The sequence below is a fragment of the Hemiscyllium ocellatum genome, unplaced genomic scaffold, assembly GCF_020745735.1.
Source record: "Hemiscyllium ocellatum isolate sHemOce1 unplaced genomic scaffold, sHemOce1.pat.X.cur. scaffold_1522_pat_ctg1, whole genome shotgun sequence".
Taxonomy (NCBI): Eukaryota; Metazoa; Chordata; class Chondrichthyes; order Orectolobiformes; family Hemiscylliidae; genus Hemiscyllium; species Hemiscyllium ocellatum.
The window spans coordinates 1-17,427 of record NW_026867798.1 but is presented as its reverse complement, the minus strand read 5'-3'; the positions used below and the strand labels follow the sequence as shown (position 1 = coordinate 17,427).

Sequence of the window (17,427 nt, the reverse complement as noted above, 5' to 3'; positions counted from 1 at the left end):
CCCCCCCCACCCCGAGGCAACAAATTTATCCTAATATTTTCTTGAACAAGGAAGAAATGTCTTTAGTCTGTTTCCTGAATAGAGTGAAACCCCCATCTCTGTTTGTTTCTTCGCAAACTACTGTACGGAAGCGACCTGCTTTAGTAGCTACGTCTGTACGTAAAGATTATTCACGCAGACGATCGCCCAAGGCTGGAACTGGCTTCAGCTCCCTGGTGCCACCAGGCAGCCGTACTAACCACTGATCCACTGTGCCACCCGTACGATTTGGAACGATTTGTCATCATTTGCGGTGCAAGTAGCGAAACAGTTGTCAGTTTGTCAACTGGGTCGGATTATAATGTTGTCAGCGATCTGCAGCAATGTGAACGGAGATGTCGAATCGAGCTGCTGGTGGTGATGAGGCGCGCTTGCAGCGTGACATGTTTACACGGGGAGATCAGCTCCCTCCCCATTCTCCACAGAGAGTCGGATACAAGTAGAGAGGATATTGAAAGTGGACGATAAGAAAGGGTGCACGGACGTAATTCGCTTTTTCGCAACTTTTCGGATTGATGCGGAATGCCGAGGAGCGAATCCTGTACGTGAGGGAAACGATGATTGGCATTTATGGGCAAGCTACACCAACACAAGGGGGAGGCAATGAATAGGATCTTTCCGTCAAGGCCAACATTTCTCGCCCATGCCGAGATCAGCCTGGTGGTGAGCTGCTCTCTCGAACCGCTGCAGTCCAAGTGCTGTCGGTAGCCCCGCGATGCTGTTTGGGTGGGGATTCCCGATTTTGACCCGGTAACACCGGAGGAACAAGGACATATTTGCAATTCAGGACAGCGAGTGCCTCGGCGGGGGGGAGAACTTGCGAATGGTGGTGTTCCCGTGGATCTGCTGCCGTCATCCTTCGAGGCTGCGTTGGCCATGGGTTTGCAAGGTGCTGCCTGAGGAATTCTGGTGAATCTTGTAGATGCCGGGGGGAATGAATGACCCTGCCGCCGCCGCTGTCCCCGATCACCGGGAGAAACCTCTCTGCAGTCGACCTGACGTGCGGTGGCTCCGGCCCGTGCCATCTGATTGGTCGTCAGCGCGACCTACGCGGCTACGTAACAGATGGACAGAAAAGCACGGGGAAAGCACAGCGACTGCTGCAGAGTGATCTTCCGGTCTGGTTGGATATCTTGGAAGGAAGGTAGACGGTAAGGGAATAAAGGAACTTTGAATATCATCAAACTGATGGAAAGGATAGTCGGCAAATATGACCTCCACCGTTGGAGTATTAATGTGCTATCGCTTCTCGGCCTTTTGGCTTGGAATATGTGTAGTTTCTGTTCTTATCAGTTTAATCGCTGATATCTCCGAAGGTGGGAGTGTTTGTATTAAATGGATTTTTGGAGCAGGGAGATGGCTTAAGGGCTTGCTCTGTCCTCTCCATGTATCAGCCTGGTATTGCAGTGTTTCCAGGAATGGTGCACCCAACGCTTACCCAAGTTCAAAAGCAGGTGAATGCAATGTGAATCTCTTGCCTTTGCTAGTTTGCCGTGTTGATGGCAGTCAGTGATTGTTGCATCTATTGTCTTTTCAGTTGCAGGAAACTATCGTCTTTTGTTACGGGTTTTCTGTCTTATGAACCTGCTCTGCAGTTACCTGATGAAGGTGCAGCACGCTGAAAGCCAGGACAGGGGTAACCCCAACGTGCTACAGGGAACATTCTGAACCAGGGGCCTGCCAGGAAGGTAACTTGCCAATTTGAATGAATGGATTTGCCCTTGTCTGCCGTTTTGGGCTTCTGCGGTCGTTCTTGGAACGTATCCCACCGATGGTACGGCGGTGGCGGGGGGTGGGGTGACTGCTGTAATTTCAAAGAACCCCGTTGGGCTGAACCCTGGTGTTGTGGGATTTTTAACACAGTCAAATCAGGTTGTGGGATCCCATGACTCAGCCAATGTCAAATGGCTATCAGATCAGCCCCCACAGCCCCGTCCCAACCCCCCCGCCTCCCCCCCCACCCCGAGGCAACAAATTTATCCTAATATTTCTTGAACAAGAAAGAAATGTCTTTAGTCTGTTTTCTGAATAGAGTGAAACCCCCATCTCTGTTTGTTTCTTCGCAAACTACTGTACGGAAGCGACCTGCTTTAGTAGCTACGTCTGTACGTAAAGATTATTCACGCAGACGATCGCCCAAGGCTGGAACTGGCTTCAGCTCCCTGGTGCCACCAGGCAGCCGTACTAACCACTGATCCACTGTGCCACCCGTACGATTTGGAACGATTTGTCATCATTTGCGGTGCAAGTAGCGAAACAGTTGTCAGTTTGTCAACTGGGTCGGATTATAATGTTGTCAGCGATCTGCAGCAATGTGAACGGAGATGTCGAATCGAGCTGCTGGTGGTGATGAGGCGCGCTTGCAGCGTGACATGTTTACACGGGGAGATCAGCTCCCTCCCCATTCTCCACAGAGAGTCGGATACAAGTAGAGAGGATATTGAAAGTGGACGATAAAGAAAGGGTGCACGGACGTAATTCGCTTTTCGCAACTTTTCGGATTGATGCGGAATGCCGAGGAGCGAATCCTGTACGTGAGGGAAACGATGATTGGCATTTATGGGCAAGCTACACCACACAAGGGGAGGCAATGAATAGGATCTTTCCGTCAAGGCCAACATTTCTCGCCCATGCCGAGATCAGCCTGGTGGTGAGCTGCTCTCTCGAACCGCTGCAGTCCAAGTGCTGTCGGTAGCCCCGCGATGCTGTTTGGGCGGGGATTCCCGATTTTGACCCGGTAACACCGGAGGAACAAGGACATATTTGCAATTCAGGACAGCGAGTGCCTCGGCGCGGGGGGAGAACTTGCGAATGGTGGTGTTCCCGTGGATCTGCTGCCGTCATCCTTCGAGGCTGCGTTGGCCATGGGTTTGCAAGGTGCTGCCTGAGGAATTCTGGTGAATCTTGTAGATGCCGGGGGAATGAATGACCCTGCCGCCGCCGCTGTGCCCGATCACCGGGAGAAACCTCTCTGCAGTCGACCTGACGTGCGGTGGCTCCGGCCCGTGCCATCTGATTGGTCGTCAGCGCGACCTACGCGGCTACGTAACAGAAAAGCACGGGGAAAGCACAGCGACTGCTGCAGAGTGATCTTCCGGTCTGGTTGGATATCTTGGAAGGAAGGTAGACGGTAAGGGAATAAAGGAACTTTGAATATCATCAAACTGATGGAAATGATAGTCGGCAAATATGACCTCCACCGTTGGAGTATTAATGTGCTATCGCTTCTCGGCCTTTTGGCTTGGAATATGTGTAGTTTCTGTTCTTATCAGTTTAATCGCTGATATCTCCCGAAGGTGGGGAGTGTTTGTATTAAATGGATTTTTGGAGCAGGGAGATGGCTTAAGGGCTTGCTCTGTCCTCTCCATGTATCAGCCTGGTATTGCAGTGTTTCCAGGAATGGTGCACCAACGCTTACCCAAGTTCAAAAAGCAGGTGAATGCAATGTGAATCTCTTGCCTTTGCTAGTTTGCCGTGTTGATGGCAGTCAGTGATTGTTGCATCTATTGTCTTTTCAGTTGCAGGAAACTATCGTCTTTTGTTACGGGTTTTCTGTCTTATGAACCTGCTCTGCAGTTACCTGATGAAGGTGCAGCACGCTGAAAGCCAGGACAGGGGTAACCCCAACGTGCTACAGGGAACATTCTGGAACCAGGGGCCTGCCAGGAAGGTAACTTGCCAATTTGAATGAATGGATTTGCCCTTGTCTGCCGTTTTGGGCTTCTGCGGTCGTTCTTGGAACGTATCCCACCTTTGGTACGGCGGTGGCGGGGGGGGGGGGTGACTGCTGTAATTTCAAAGAACCCCGTTGGGCTGAAACCTGGTGTTGTGGGATTTTTAACACAGTCAAATCAGGTTGTGGGATCCCATGACTCAGCCAATGTCAAATGGCTATCAGATCAGCCCCACAGCCCCTTCCCAACCCCCCGCCTCCCCCCCCACCCCGAGGCAACAAATTTATCCTAATATTTTCTTGAACAAGAAAGAAATGTCTTTAGTCTGTTTCCTGAATAGAGTGAAACCCCCATCTCTGTTTGTTCTTCGCAAACTACTGTACGGAAGCGACCTGCTTTAGTAGCTACGTCTGTACGTAAAGATTATTCACGCAGACGATCGCCCAAGGCTGAACTGGCTTCAGCTCCCTGGTGCCACCAGGCAGCCGTACTAACCACTGATCCACTGTGCCACCCGTACGATTTGGAACGATTTGTCATCATTTGCGGTGCAAGTAGCGAAACAGTTGTCAGTTTGTCAACTGGGTCGGATTATAATGTTGTCAGCGATCTGCAGCAATGTGAACGGAGATGTCGAATCGAGCTGCTGGTGGTGATGAGGCGCGCTTGCAGCGTGACATGTTTACACGGGGAGATCAGCTCCCTCCCCATTCTCCACAGAGAGTCGGATACAAGTAGAGAGGATATTGAAAGTGGACGATAAAGAAAGGGTGCACGGACGTAATTCGCTTTTCGCAACTTTTCGGATTGATGCGGAATGCCGAGGAGCGAATCCTGTACGTGAGGGAAACGATGATTGGCATTTATGGGCAAGCTACACCAACACAAGGGGAGGCAATGAATAGGATCTTTCCGTCAAGGCCAACATTTCTCGCCCATGCCGAGATCAGCCTGGTGGTGAGCTGCTCTCTCGAACCGCTGCAGTCCAAGTGCTGTCGGTAGCCCCCGCGATGCTGTTTGGGCGGGGATTCCCGATTTTTGACCCGGTAACACCGGAGGAACAAGGACATATTTGCAATTCAGGACAGCGAGTGCCTCGGCGGGGGGGAGAACTTGCGAATGGTGGTGTTCCCGTGGATCTGCTGCCGTCATCCTTCGAGGCTGCGTTGGCCATGGGTTTGCAAGGTGCTGCCTGAGGAATTCTGGTGAATCTTGTAGATGCCGGGGGAATGAATGACCCTGCCGCCGCCGCTGTCCCCGATCACCGGGAGAAACCTCTCTGCAGTCGACCTGACGTGCGGTGGCTCCGGCCCGTGCCATCTGATTGGTCGTCAGCGCGACCTACGCGGCTACGTAACAGATGGACAGAAAAGCACGGGGAAAGCACAGCGACTGCTGCAGAGTGATCTTCCGGTCTGGTTGGATATCTTGGAAGGAAGGTAGACGGTAAGGGAATAAAGGAACTTTGAATATCATCAAACTGATGGAAAGGATAGTCGGCAAATATGACCTCCACCGTTGGAGTATTAATGTGCTATCGCTTCTCGGCCTTTTGGCTTGGAATATGTGTAGTTTCTGTTCTTATCAGTTTAATCGCTGATATCTCCCGAAGGTGGGAGTGTTTGTATTAAATGGATTTTTGGAGCAGGGAGATGGCTTAAGGGCTTGCTCTGTCCTCTCCATGTATCAGCCTGGTATTGCAGTGTTTCCAGGAATGGTGCACCCAACGCTTACCCAAGTTCAAAAGCAGGTGAATGCAATGTGAATCTCTTGCCTTTGCTAGTTTGCCGTGTTGATGGCAGTCAGTGATTGTTGCATCTATTGTCTTTTCAGTTGCAGGAAACTATCGTCTTTTGTTACGGGTTTTCTGTCTTATGAACCTGCTCTGCAGTTACCTGATGAAGGTGCAGCACGCTGAAAGCCAGGACAGGGTAACCCCAACGTGCTACAGGGAACATTCTGGAACCAGGGGCCTGCCTGGAAGGTAACTTGCCAATTTTGAATGAATGGATTTGCCCTTGTCTGCCGTTTTGGGCTTCTGCGGTCGTTCTTGGAACGTATCCCACCGATGGTACGGCGGTGGCGGGGGGGTGGGGTGACTGCTGTAATTTCAAAGAACCCCGTTGGGCTGAAACCTGGTGTTGTGGGATTTTTAACACAGTCAAATCAGGTTGTGGGATCCCATGACTCAGCCAATGTCAAATGGCTATCAGATCAGCCCCCACAGCCCCGTGCCCACCCCCCCGCCCCCCCCCCCCCCCCCGAGGCAACAAATTTATCCTAATATTTTCTTGAACAAGAAAGAAATGTCTTTAGTCTGTTTCCTGAATAGAGTGAAACCCCCATCTCTGTTTGTTTCTTCGCAAACTACTGTACGGAAGCGACCTGCTTTAGTAGCTACGTCTGTACGTAAAGATTATTCACGCAGACGATCGCCCAAGGCTGGAACTGGCTTCAGCTCCCTGGTGCCACCAGGCAGCCGTACTAACCACTGATCACTGTGCCACCCGTACGATTTGGAACGATTTGTCATCATTTGCGGTGCAAGTAGCGAAACAGTTGTCAGTTTGTCAACTGGGTCGGATTATAATGTTGTCAGCGATCTGCAGCAATGTGAACGGAGATGTCGAATCGAGCTGCTGGTGGTGATGAGGCGCGCTTGCAGCGTGACATGTTTACACGGGAGATCAGCTCCCTCCCCATTCTCCACAGAGAGTCGGATACAAGTAGAGAGGATATTGAAAGTGGACGATAAAGAAAGGGTGCACGGACGTAATTCGCTTTTCGCAACTTTTCGGATTGATGCGGAATGCCGAGGAGCGAATCCTGTACGTGAGGGAAACGATGATTGGCATTTATGGGCAAGCTACACCAACACAAGGGAGGCAATGAATAGGATCTTTCCGTCAAGGCCAACATTTCTCGCCCATGCCGAGATCAGCCTGGTGGTGAGCTGCTCTCTCGAACCGCTGCAGTCCAAGTGCTGTCGGTAGCCCCGCGATGCTGTTTGGGCGGGGATTCCCGATTTTGACCCGGTAACACCGGAGGAACAAGGACATATTTGCAATTCAGGACAGCGAGTGCCTCGGCGGGGGGGAGAACTTGCGAATGGTGGTGTTCCCGTGGATCTGCTGCCGACATCCTTCGAGGCTGCGTTGGCCATGGGTTTGCAAGGTGCTGCCTGAGGAATTCTGGTGAATCTTGTAGATGCCGGGGAATGAATGACCCTGCCGCCGCCGCTGTCCCCGATCACCGGAGAAACCTCTCTGCAGTCGACCTGACGTGCGGTGGCTCCGGCCCGTGCCATCTGATTGGTCGTCAGCGCGACCTACGCGGCTACGTAACAGATGGACAGAAAAGCACGGGGAAAGCACAGCGACTGCTGCAGAGTGATCTTCCGGTCTGGTTGGATATCTTGGAAGGAAGGTAGACGGTAAGGGAATAAAGGAACTTTGAATATCATCAAACTGATGGAAAGGATAGTCGGCAAATATGACCTCCACCGTTGGAGTATTAATGTGCTATCGCTTCTCGGCCTTTTGGCTTGGAATATGTGTAGTTTCTGTTCTTATCAGTTTAATCGCTGATATCTCCCGAAGGTGGGAGTGTTTGTATTAAATGGATTTTTGGAGCAGGGAGATGGCTTAAGGGCTTGCTCTGTCCCTCCATGTATCAGCCTGGTATTGCAGTGTTTCCAGGAATGGTGCACCCAACGCTTACCCAAGTTCAAAAGCAGGTGAATGCAATGTGAATCTCTTGCCTTTGCTAGTTTGCCGTGTTGATGGCAGTCAGTGATTGTTGCATCTATTGTCTTTTCAGTTGCAGGAAACTATCGTCTTTTGTTACGGGTTTTTCTGTCTTATGAACCTGCTCTGCAGTTACCTGATGAAGGTGCAGCACGCTGAAAGCCAGGACAGGGGTAACCCCAACGTGCTACAGGGAACATTCTGGAACCAGGGGCCTGCCAGGAAGGTAACTTGCCAATTTGAATGAATGGATTTGCCCTTGTCTGCCGTTTTGGGCTTCTGCGGTCGTTCTTGGAACGTACCCCACCGATGGTACGGCGGTGGCGGGGGGGTGGGGTGACTGCTGTAATTTCAAAGAACCCCGTTGGGCTGAACCTGGTGTTGTGGGATTTTTAACACAGTCAAATCAGGTTGTGGGATCCCATGACTCAGCCAATGTCAAATGGCTATCAGATCAGCCCCCACAGCCCCTTCCCAACCCCCCCCCCCCCCCCCCCACCCCGAGGCAACAAATTTATCCTAATATTTTCTTGAACAAGAAAGAAATGTCTTTAGTCTGTTCCTGAATAGAGTGAAACCCCCATCTCTGTTTGTTTCTTCGCAAACTACTGTACGGAAGCGACCTGCTTTAGTAGCTACGTCTGCACGTAAAGATTATTCACGCAGACGATCGCCAAGGCTGGAACTGGCTTCAGCTCCCTGGTGCCACCAGGCAGCCGTACTAACCACTGATCCACTGTGCCACCCGTACGATTTGGAACGATTTGTCATCATTTGCGGTGCAAGTAGCGAAACAGTTGTCAGTTTGTCAACTGGGTCGGATTATAATGTTGTCAGCGATCTGCAGCAATGTGAACGGAGATGTCGAATCGAGCTGCTGGTGGTGATGAGGCACGCTTGCAGCGTGACATGTTTACACGGGGAGATCAGCTCCCTCCCCATTCTCCACAGAGAGTCGGATACAAGTAGAGAGGATATTGAAAGTGGACGATAAAGAAAGGGTGCACGGACGTAATTCGCTATTCGCAACTTTTCGGATTGATGCGGAATGCCGAGGAGCGAATCCTGTACGTGAGGGGAAACGATGATTGGCATTTATGGGCAAGCTACACCAACACAAGGGGAGGCAATGAATAGGATCTTTCCGTCAAGGCCAACATTTCTCGCCCATGCCGAGATCAGCCTGGTGTGAGCTGCTCTCTCGAACCGCTGCAGTCCAAGTGCTGTCGGTAGCCCCCGCGATGCTGTTTGGGCGGGGATTCCCGATTTTGACCCGGTAACACCGGAGGAACAAGGACATATTTGCAATTCAGGACAGCGAGTGCCTCGGCGCGGGGGAGAACTTGCGAATGGTGGTGTTCCCGTGGATCTGCTGCCGTCATCCTTCGAGGCTGCGTTGGCCATGGGTTTACAAGGTGCTGCCTGAGGAATTCTGGTGAATCTTGTAGATGCCGGGGAATGAATGACCCTGCCGGGGAATGAATGACCCTGCCGCCGCCGCTGTCCCCGATCACCGGGAGAAACCTCTCTGCAGTCGACCTGACGTGCAGTGGCTCCGGCCCGTGCCATCTGATTGGTCGTCAGCGCGACCTACGCGGCTACGTAACAGAAAAACCACGGGTAAAGCACAGCGACTGCTGCAGAGTGATCTTCCGTTCTGGTTGGATATCTTGGAAGGAAGGTAGACGGTAAGGGAATAAAGGAACTTTGAATATCATCAAACTGATGGAAAGGATAGTCGGCAAATATGACCTCCACCGTTGGAGTATTAATGTGCTATCGCTTCTCGGCCTTTTGGCTTGGAATATGTGTAGTTTCTGTTCTTATCAGTTTAATCGCTGATATCTCCGAAGGTGGGAGTGTTTGTATTAAATGGATTTTTGGAGCAGGGAGATGGCTTAAGGGCTTGCTCTGTCCTCTCCATGTATCAGCCTGGTATTGCAGTGTTTCCAGGAATGGTGCACCCAACGCTACCCAAGTTCAAAAGCAGGTGAATGCAATGTGAATCTCTTGCCTTTGCTAGTTTGCCGTGTTGATGGCAGTCAGTGATTGTTGCATCTATTGTCTTTTCAGTTGCAGGAAACTATCGTCTTTTGTTACGGGTTTTCTGTCTTATGAACCTGCTCTGCAGTTACCTGATGAAGGTGCAGCACGCTGAAAGCCAGGACAGGGGTAACCCCAACGTGCTACAGGGAACATTCTGGAACCAGGGGCCTGCCAGGAAGGTAACTTGCCAATTTGAATGAATGGATTTGACCTTGTCTGCCGTTTTGGGCTTCTGCGGTCGTTCTTGGAACGTATCCCACCGATGGTACGGCGGTGGCGGGGGTGGGGTGACTGCTGTAATTTCAAAGAACCCCCGTTGGGCTGAAACCTGGTGTTGTGGGATTTTAACACAGTCAAATCAGGTTGTGGGATCCCATGACTCAGCCAATGTCAAATGGCTATCAGATCAGCCCCACAGCCCCTTCCCAACCCCCCCGCCTCCCCCCCCACCCCGAGGCAACAAATTTATCCTAATATTTTCTTGAACAAGGAAGAAATGTCTTTAGTCTGTTCCTGAATAGAGTGAAACCCCCATCTCTGTTTTGTTTCTTCGCAAACTACTGTACGGAAGCGACCTGCTTTAGTAGCTACGTCTGTACGTAAAGATTATTCACGCAGACGATCGCCCAAGGCTGGAACTGGCTTCAGCTCCCTGGTGCCACCAGGCAGCCGTACTAACCACTGATCCACTGTGCCACCCGTACGATTTGGAACGATTTGTCATCATTTGCGGTGCAAGTAGCGAAACAGTTGTCAGTTTGTCAACTGGGTCGGATTATAATGTTGTCAGCGATCTGCAGCAATGTGAACGGAGATGTCGAATCGAGCTGCTGGTGGTGATGAGGCGCGCTTGCAGCGTGACATGTTTACACGGGAGATCAGCTCCCTCCCCATTCTCCACAGAGAGTCGGATACAAGTAGAGAGGATATTGAAGTGGACGATAAAGAAAGGGTGCACGGACGTAATTCGCTTTTCGCAACTTTTCGGATTGATGCGGAATGCCGAGGAGCGAATCCTGTACGTGAGGGGAAACGATGATTGGCATTTATGGCAAGCTACACCAACACAAGGGGAGGCAATGAATAGGATCTTTCCGTCAAGGCCAACATTTTCGCCCATGCCGAGATCAGCCTGGTGGTGAGCTGCTCTCTCGAACCGCTGCAGTCCAAGTGCTGTCGGTAGCCCGCGATGCTGTTTGGGCGGGGATTCCCGATTTTGACCCGGTAACACCGGAGGAACAAGGACATATTTGCAATTCAGGACAGCGAGTGCCTCGGCGGGGGGGAGAACTTGCGAATGGTGGTGTTCCCGTGGATCTGCTGCCGTCATCCTTCGAGGCTGCGTTGGCCATGGGTTTGCAAGGTGCTGCCTGAGGAATTCTGGTGAATCTTGTAGATGCCGGGGGAATGAATGACCCTGCCGCCGCCGCTGTCCCCGATCACCGGGAGAAACCTCTCTGCAGTCGACCTGACGTGCGGTGGCTCCGGCCCGTGCCATCTGATTGGTCGTCAGCGCGACCTACGCGGCTACGTAACAGATGGACAGAAAAGCACGGGGAAAGCACAGCGACTGCTGCAGAGTGATCTTCCGGTCTGGTTGGATATCTTGGAAGGAAGGTAGACGGTAAGGGAATAAAGGAACTTTGAATATCATCAAACTGATGGAAAGGATAGTCGGCAAATATGACCTCCACCGTTGGAGTATTAATGTGCTATCGCTTCTCGGCCTTTTGGCTTGGAATATGTGTAGTTTCTGTTCTTATCAGTTTAATCGCTGATATCTCCCGAAGGTGGGAGTGTTTGTATTAAATGGATTTTTGGAGCAGGGAGATGGCTTAAGGGCTTGCTCTGTCCTCTCCATGTATCAGCCTGGTATTGCAGTGTTTCCAGGAATGGTGCACCCAACGCTTACCCAAGTTCAAAAGCAGGTGAATGCAATGTGAATCTCTTGCCTTTGCTAGTTTGCCGTGTTGATGGCAGTCAGTGATTGTTGCATCTATTGTCTTTTCAGTTGCAGGAAACTATCGTCTTTTGTTACGGGTTTTCTGTCTTATGAACCTGCTCTGCAGTTACCTGATGAAGGTGCAGCACGCTGAAAGCCAGGACAGGGGTAACCCCAACGTGCTACAGGGAACATTCTGGAACCAGGGGCCTGCCAGGAAGGTAACTTGCCAATTTGAATGAATGGATTTGCCCTTGTCTGCCGTTTTGGGCTTCTGCGGTCGTTCTTGGAACGTATCCCACCGATGGTACGGCGGTGGCGGGGGGTGGGGTGACTGCTGTAATTTCAAAGAACCCGTTGGGCTGAACCCTGGTGTTGTGGGATTTTTAACACAGTCAAATCAGGTTGTGGGATCCCATGACTCAGCCAATGTCAAATGGCTATCAGATCAGCCCCACAGCCCCTTCCCAACCCCCCCCGCCTCCCCCCACCCCCGAGGCAACAAATTTATCCTAATATTTTCTTGAACAAGGAAGAAATGTCTTTAGTCTGTTTCCTGAATAGAGTGAAACCCCCATCTGTTTGTTTCTTCGCAAACTACTGTACGGAAGCGACCTGCTTTAGTAGCTACGTCTGTACGTAAAGATTATTCACGCAGACGATCGCCCAAGGCTGGAACTGGCTTCAGCTCCCTGGTGCCACCAGGCAGCCGTACTAACCACTGATCACTGTGCCACCCGTACGATTTGGAACGATTTGTCATCATTTGCGGTGCAAGTAGCGAAACAGTTGTCAGTTTGTCAACTGGGTCGGATTATAATGTTGTCAGCGATCTGCAGCAATGTGAACGGAGATGTCGAATCGAGCTGCTGGTGGTGATGAGGCGCGCTTGCAGCGTGACATGTTTACACGGGGAGATCAGCTCCCTCCCCATTCTCCACAGAGAGTCGGATACAAGTAGAGAGGATATTGAAAGTGGACGATAAAGAAAGGGTGCACGGACGTAATTCGCTTTTCGCAACTTTTCGGATTGATGCGGAATGCCGAGGAGCGAATCCTGTACGTGAGGGAAACGATGATTGGCATTTATGGGCAAGCTACACCAACACAAGGGGAGGCAATGAATAGGATCTTTCCGTCAAGGCCAACATTTCTCGCCCATGCCGAGATCAGCCTGGTGGTGAGCTGCTCTCTCGAACCGCTGCAGTCCAAGTGCTGTCGGTAGCCCGCGATGCTGTTTGGGCGGGGATTCCCGATTTTGACCCGGTCACACCGGAGGAACAAGGACATATTTGCAATTCAGGACAGCGAGTGCCTCGGCGGGGGGGGAGAACTTGCGAATGGTGGTGTTCCCGTGGATCTGCTGCCGTCATCCTTCGAGGCTGCGTTGGCCATGGGTTTGCAAGGTGCTGCCTGAGGAATTCTGGTGAATCTTGTAGATGCCTGGCCGGGGGAATGAATGACCCTGCCGCCGCCGCTGTCCCCGATCACCGGGAGAAACCTCTCTGCAGTCGACCTGACGTGCGGTGGCTCCGGCCCGTGCCATCTGATTGGTCGTCAGCGCGACCTACGCGGCTACGTAACAGATGGACAGAAAAGCACGGGGGAAAGCACAGCGACTGCTGCAGAGTGATCTTCCGGTCTGGTTGGATATCTTGGAAGGAAGGTAGACGGTAAGGGAATAAAGGAACTTTGAATATCATCAAACTGATGGAAAGGATAGTCGGCAAATATGACCTCCACCGTTGGAGTATTAATGTGCTATCGCTCTCGGCCTTTGGCTTGGAATATGTGTAGTTTCTGTTCTTATCAGTTTAATCGCTGATATCTCCCGAAGGTGGGAGTGTTTGTATTAAATGGATTTTTGGAGCAGGGAGATGGCTTAAGGGCTTGCTCTGTCCTCTCCATGTATCAGCCTGGTATTGCAGTGTTTCCAGGAATGGTGCACCCAACGCTTACCCAAGTTCAAAAGCAGGTGAATGCAATGTGAATCTCTTGCCTTTGCTAGTTTGCCGTGTTGATGGCAGTCAGTGATTGTTGCATCTATTGTCTTTTCAGTTGCAGGAAACTATCGTCTTTTGTTACGGGTTTTCTGTCTTATGAACCTGCTCTGCAGTTACCTGATGAAGGTGCAGCACGCTGAAAGCCAGGACAGGGGTAACCCCAACGTGCTACAGGGAACATTCTGGAACCAGGGGCCTGCCAGGAAGGTAACTTGCCAATTTAATGAATGGATTTGCCCTTGTCTGCCGTTTTGGGCTTCTGCGGTCGTTCTTGGAACGTATCCCACCGATGGTACGGCGGTGGCGGGGGGTGGGGTGACTGCTGTAATTTCAAAGAACCCCGTTGGGCTGAACCTGGTGTTGTGGGATTTTTAACACAGTCAAATCAGGTTGTGGGATCCCATGACTCAGCCAATGTCAAATGGCTATCAGATCAGCCCCCACAGCCCCTTCCCAACCCCCCGCCCCTCCCCCCCCAACCCCGAGGCAACAAATTTATCCTAATATTTTCTTGAACAAGAAAGAAATGTCTTTAGTCTGTTTCCTGAATAGAGTGAAACCCCCATCTCTGTTTGTTTCTTCGCAAACTACTGTACGGAAGCGACCTGCTTTAGTAGCTACGTCTGCACGTAAAGATTATTCACGCAGACGATCGCCCAAGGCTGGAACTGGCTTCAGCTCCTGGTGCCACCAGGCAGCCGTACTAACCACTGATCCACTGTGCCACCCGTACGATTTGGAACGATTTGTCATCATTTGCGGTGCAAGTAGCGAAACAGTTGTCAGTTTGTCAACTGGGTCGGATTATAATGTTGTCAGCGATCTGCAGCAATGTGAACGGAGATGTCGAATCGAGCTGCTGGTGGTGATGAGGCGCGCTTGCAGCGTGACATGTTTACACGGGGAGATCAGCTCCTCCCCATTCTCCACAGAGAGTCGGATACAAGTAGAGAGGATATTGAAAGTGGACGATAAAGAAAGGGTGCACGGACGTAATTCGCTTTTCGCAACTTTTCGGATTGATGCGGAATGCCGAGGAGCGAATCCTGTACGTGAGGGAAACGATGATTGGCATTTATGGCAAGCTACACCAACACAAGGGGAGGCAATGAATAGGATCTTTCCGTCAAGGCCAACATTTCTCGCCCATGCCGAGATCAGCCTGGTGGTGAGCTGCTCTCTCGAACCGCTGCAGTCCAAGTGCTGTCGGTAGCCCCGCGATGCTGTTTGGGCGGGGATTCCCGATTTTTGACCCGGTAACACCGGAGGAACAAGGACATATTTGCAATTCAGGACAGCGAGTGCCTCGGCGGGGGGAGAACTTGCGAATGGTGGTGTTCCCGTGGATCTGCTGCCGTCATCCTTCGAGGCTGCGTTGGCCATGGGTTTGCAAGGTGCTGCCTGGGAATTCTGGTGAATCTTGTAGATGCGGGGGAATGAATGACCCTGCCGGGGAATGAATGACCCTGCCGCCGCCGCTGTCCCCGATCACCGGGGAGAAACCTCTCTGCAGTCGACCTGACGTGCAGTGGCTCCGGCCCGTGCCATCTGATTGGTCGTCAGCGCGACCTACGCGGCTACGTAACAGAAAACCACGGGTAAAGCACAGCGACTGCTGCAGAGTGATCTTCCGGTCTGGTTGGATATCTTGGAAGGAAGGTAGACGGTAAGGGAATAAGGAACTTTGAATATCATCAAACTGATGGAAAGGATAGTCGGCAATATGACCTCCACCGTTGGAGTATTAATGTGCTATCGCTTCTCGGCCTTTTGGCTTGGAATATGTGTAGTTTCTGTTCTTATCAGTTTAATCGCTGATATCTCCCGAAGGTGGGAGTGTTTGTATTAAATGGATTTTTGGAGCAGGGAGATGGCTTAAGGGCTTGCTCTGTCCTCTCCATGTATCAGCCTGGTATTGCAGTGTTTCCAGGAATGGTGCACCAACGTCTACCCAAGTTCAAAAGCAGGTGAATGCAATGTGAATCTCTTGCCTTTGCTCGTTTGCCGTGTTGATGGCAGTCAGTGATTGTTGCATCTATTGTCTTTTCAGTTGCAGGAAACTATCGTCTTTTGTTACGGGTTTTCTGTCTTATGAACCTGCTCTGCAGTTACCTGATGAAGGTGCAGCACGCTGAAAGCCAGGACAGGGGTAACCCCAACGTGCTACAGGGAACATTCTGGAACAGGGGCTGCCAGGAAGGTAACTTGCCAATTTGAATGAATGGATTTGCCCTTGTCTGCCGTTTTGGGCTTCTGCGGTCGTTCTTGGAACGTATCCACCGATGGTACGGCGGTGGCGGGGGGGGTGGGGTGACTGCTGTAATTCAAAGAACCCCGTTGGGCTGAAACCTGGTGTTGTGGGATTTTTAACACAGTCAAATCAGGTTGTGGGATCCCATGACTCAGCCAATGTCAAATGGCTATCAGATCAGCCCCCACAGCCCTTCCCAACCCCCCCGCCTCCCCCCCCCACCCGAGGCAAACAAATTTATCCTAATATTTTCTTGAACAAGGAAGAAATGTCTTTAGTCTGTTTCCTGAATAGAGTGAAACCCCCATCTCTGTTTGTTTCTTCGCAAACTACTGTACGGAAGCGACCTGCTTTAGTAGCTACGTCTGTACGTAAGATTATTCACGCAGACGATCGCCCAAGGCTGGAACTGGCTTCAGCTCCCTGGTGCCACCAGGCAGCGTACTAACCACTGATCCACTGTGCCACCCGTACGATTTGGAACGATTTGTCATCATTTGCGGTGCAAGTAGCGAAACAGTTGTCAGTTTGTCAACTGGGTCGGATTATAATGTTGTCAGCGATCTGCAGCAATGTGAACGGAGATGTCGAATCGAGTGCTGGTGGTGATGAGGCGCGCTTGCAGCGTGACATGTTTACACGGGGAGATCAGCTCCCTCCCCATTCTCCACAGAGAGTCGGATACAAGTAGAGAGGATATTGAAAGTGGACGATAAAGAAAGGGTGCACGGACGTAATTCGCTTTTCGCAACTTTTCGGATTGATGCGGAATGCCGAGGAGCGAATCCTGTACGTGAGGGAAACGATGATTGGCATTTATGGGCAAGCTACACCAACACAAGGGGAGGCAATGAATAGGATCTTTCCGTCAAGGCCAACATTTCTCGCCCATGCCGAGATCAGCCTGGTGGTGAGCTGCTCTCTCGAACCGCTGCAGTCCAAGTGCTGTCGGTAGCCCGCGATGCTGTTTTGGGCGGGGATTCCCGATTTTGACCCGGTAACACCGGAGGAACAAGGACATATTTGCAATTCAGGACAGCGAGTGCCTCGGCGGGGGGAGTAGACTTGCGAATGGTGGTGTTCCCGTGGATCTGCTGCCGTCATCCTTCGAGGCTGCGTTGGCCATGGTTTGCAAGGTGCTGCCTGAGGAATTCTGGTGAATCTTGTAGATGCCGGGGGAATGAATGACCTGCCGCCGCCGCTGTCCCCGATCACCGGGAGAAACCTCTCTGCAGTCGACCTGACGTGCGGTGGCTCCGGCCCGTGCCATCTGATTGGTCGTCAGCGCGACCTACGCGGCTACGTAACAGAATGGACAGAAAAAGCACGGGTAAAGCACAGCGACTGCTGCTGCAGAGTGATCTTCCGGTCTGGTTGGATTATCTTGGAAGGAAGGTAGACGGTAAGGGAATAAAGGAACTTTGAATATCATCAAACTGATGGAAAGGATAGTCGGCAATATGACTCCACCGTTGGAGTATTAATGTGCTATCGCTTCTCGGCCTTTTGGCTTGGAATATGTGTAGTTTTGTTCTTATCAGTTTAATCGCTGATATCTCACGAAGGTGGGAGTGTTTGTATTAATGGATTTTTGGAGCAGGGAGATGGCTTAAGGGCTTGCTCTGTCCTCTCCATGTATCAGCCTGGTATTGCAGTGTTTCCAGGAATGGTGCACCCAACGCTTACCAAGTTCAAAAGCAGGTGAATGCAATGTGAATCTCTTGCC

The 17,427-nt window shown here is 51.4% G+C and overlaps 9 non-coding genes across 9 annotated transcripts; all 9 read left to right on the top strand.

Annotated features, from left to right (window-relative positions):
- The first annotated feature begins 1,280 nt into the window (after window positions 1-1,280).
- Window positions 1,281-1,471, top strand: LOC132810104 (U2 spliceosomal RNA). Its single transcript, XR_009642712.1, has one exon. It is a non-coding gene; the product is annotated as a U2 spliceosomal RNA (small nuclear RNA).
- A 1,788-nt stretch (window positions 1,472-3,259) lies between these two features.
- On the top strand, window positions 3,260-3,452 carry LOC132810097 (U2 spliceosomal RNA). Its single transcript, XR_009642706.1, has one exon. It is a non-coding gene; the product is annotated as a U2 spliceosomal RNA (small nuclear RNA).
- A 1,797-nt stretch (window positions 3,453-5,249) lies between these two features.
- On the top strand, window positions 5,250-5,441 carry LOC132810086 (U2 spliceosomal RNA). The gene has a single exon (XR_009642696.1). It is a non-coding gene; the product is annotated as a U2 spliceosomal RNA (small nuclear RNA).
- Window positions 5,442-7,236: 1,795 nt separating this feature from the next.
- On the top strand, window positions 7,237-7,427 carry LOC132810121 (U2 spliceosomal RNA). The gene has a single exon (XR_009642728.1). It is a non-coding gene; the product is annotated as a U2 spliceosomal RNA (small nuclear RNA).
- A 1,810-nt stretch (window positions 7,428-9,237) lies between these two features.
- LOC132810103 (U2 spliceosomal RNA) lies at window positions 9,238-9,428 on the top strand. Its single transcript, XR_009642711.1, has one exon. It is a non-coding gene; the product is annotated as a U2 spliceosomal RNA (small nuclear RNA).
- Window positions 9,429-11,219: 1,791 nt separating this feature from the next.
- On the top strand, window positions 11,220-11,411 carry LOC132810070 (U2 spliceosomal RNA). Its single transcript, XR_009642680.1, has one exon. It is a non-coding gene; the product is annotated as a U2 spliceosomal RNA (small nuclear RNA).
- A 1,797-nt stretch (window positions 11,412-13,208) lies between these two features.
- LOC132810071 (U2 spliceosomal RNA) lies at window positions 13,209-13,400 on the top strand. Its single transcript, XR_009642681.1, has one exon. It is a non-coding gene; the product is annotated as a U2 spliceosomal RNA (small nuclear RNA).
- Window positions 13,401-15,204: 1,804 nt separating this feature from the next.
- On the top strand, window positions 15,205-15,396 carry LOC132810099 (U2 spliceosomal RNA). Its single transcript, XR_009642708.1, has one exon. It is a non-coding gene; the product is annotated as a U2 spliceosomal RNA (small nuclear RNA).
- A 1,795-nt stretch (window positions 15,397-17,191) lies between these two features.
- LOC132810074 (U2 spliceosomal RNA) lies at window positions 17,192-17,381 on the top strand. Its single transcript, XR_009642685.1, has one exon. It is a non-coding gene; the product is annotated as a U2 spliceosomal RNA (small nuclear RNA).
- Window positions 17,382-17,427: the final 46 nt, after the last annotated feature.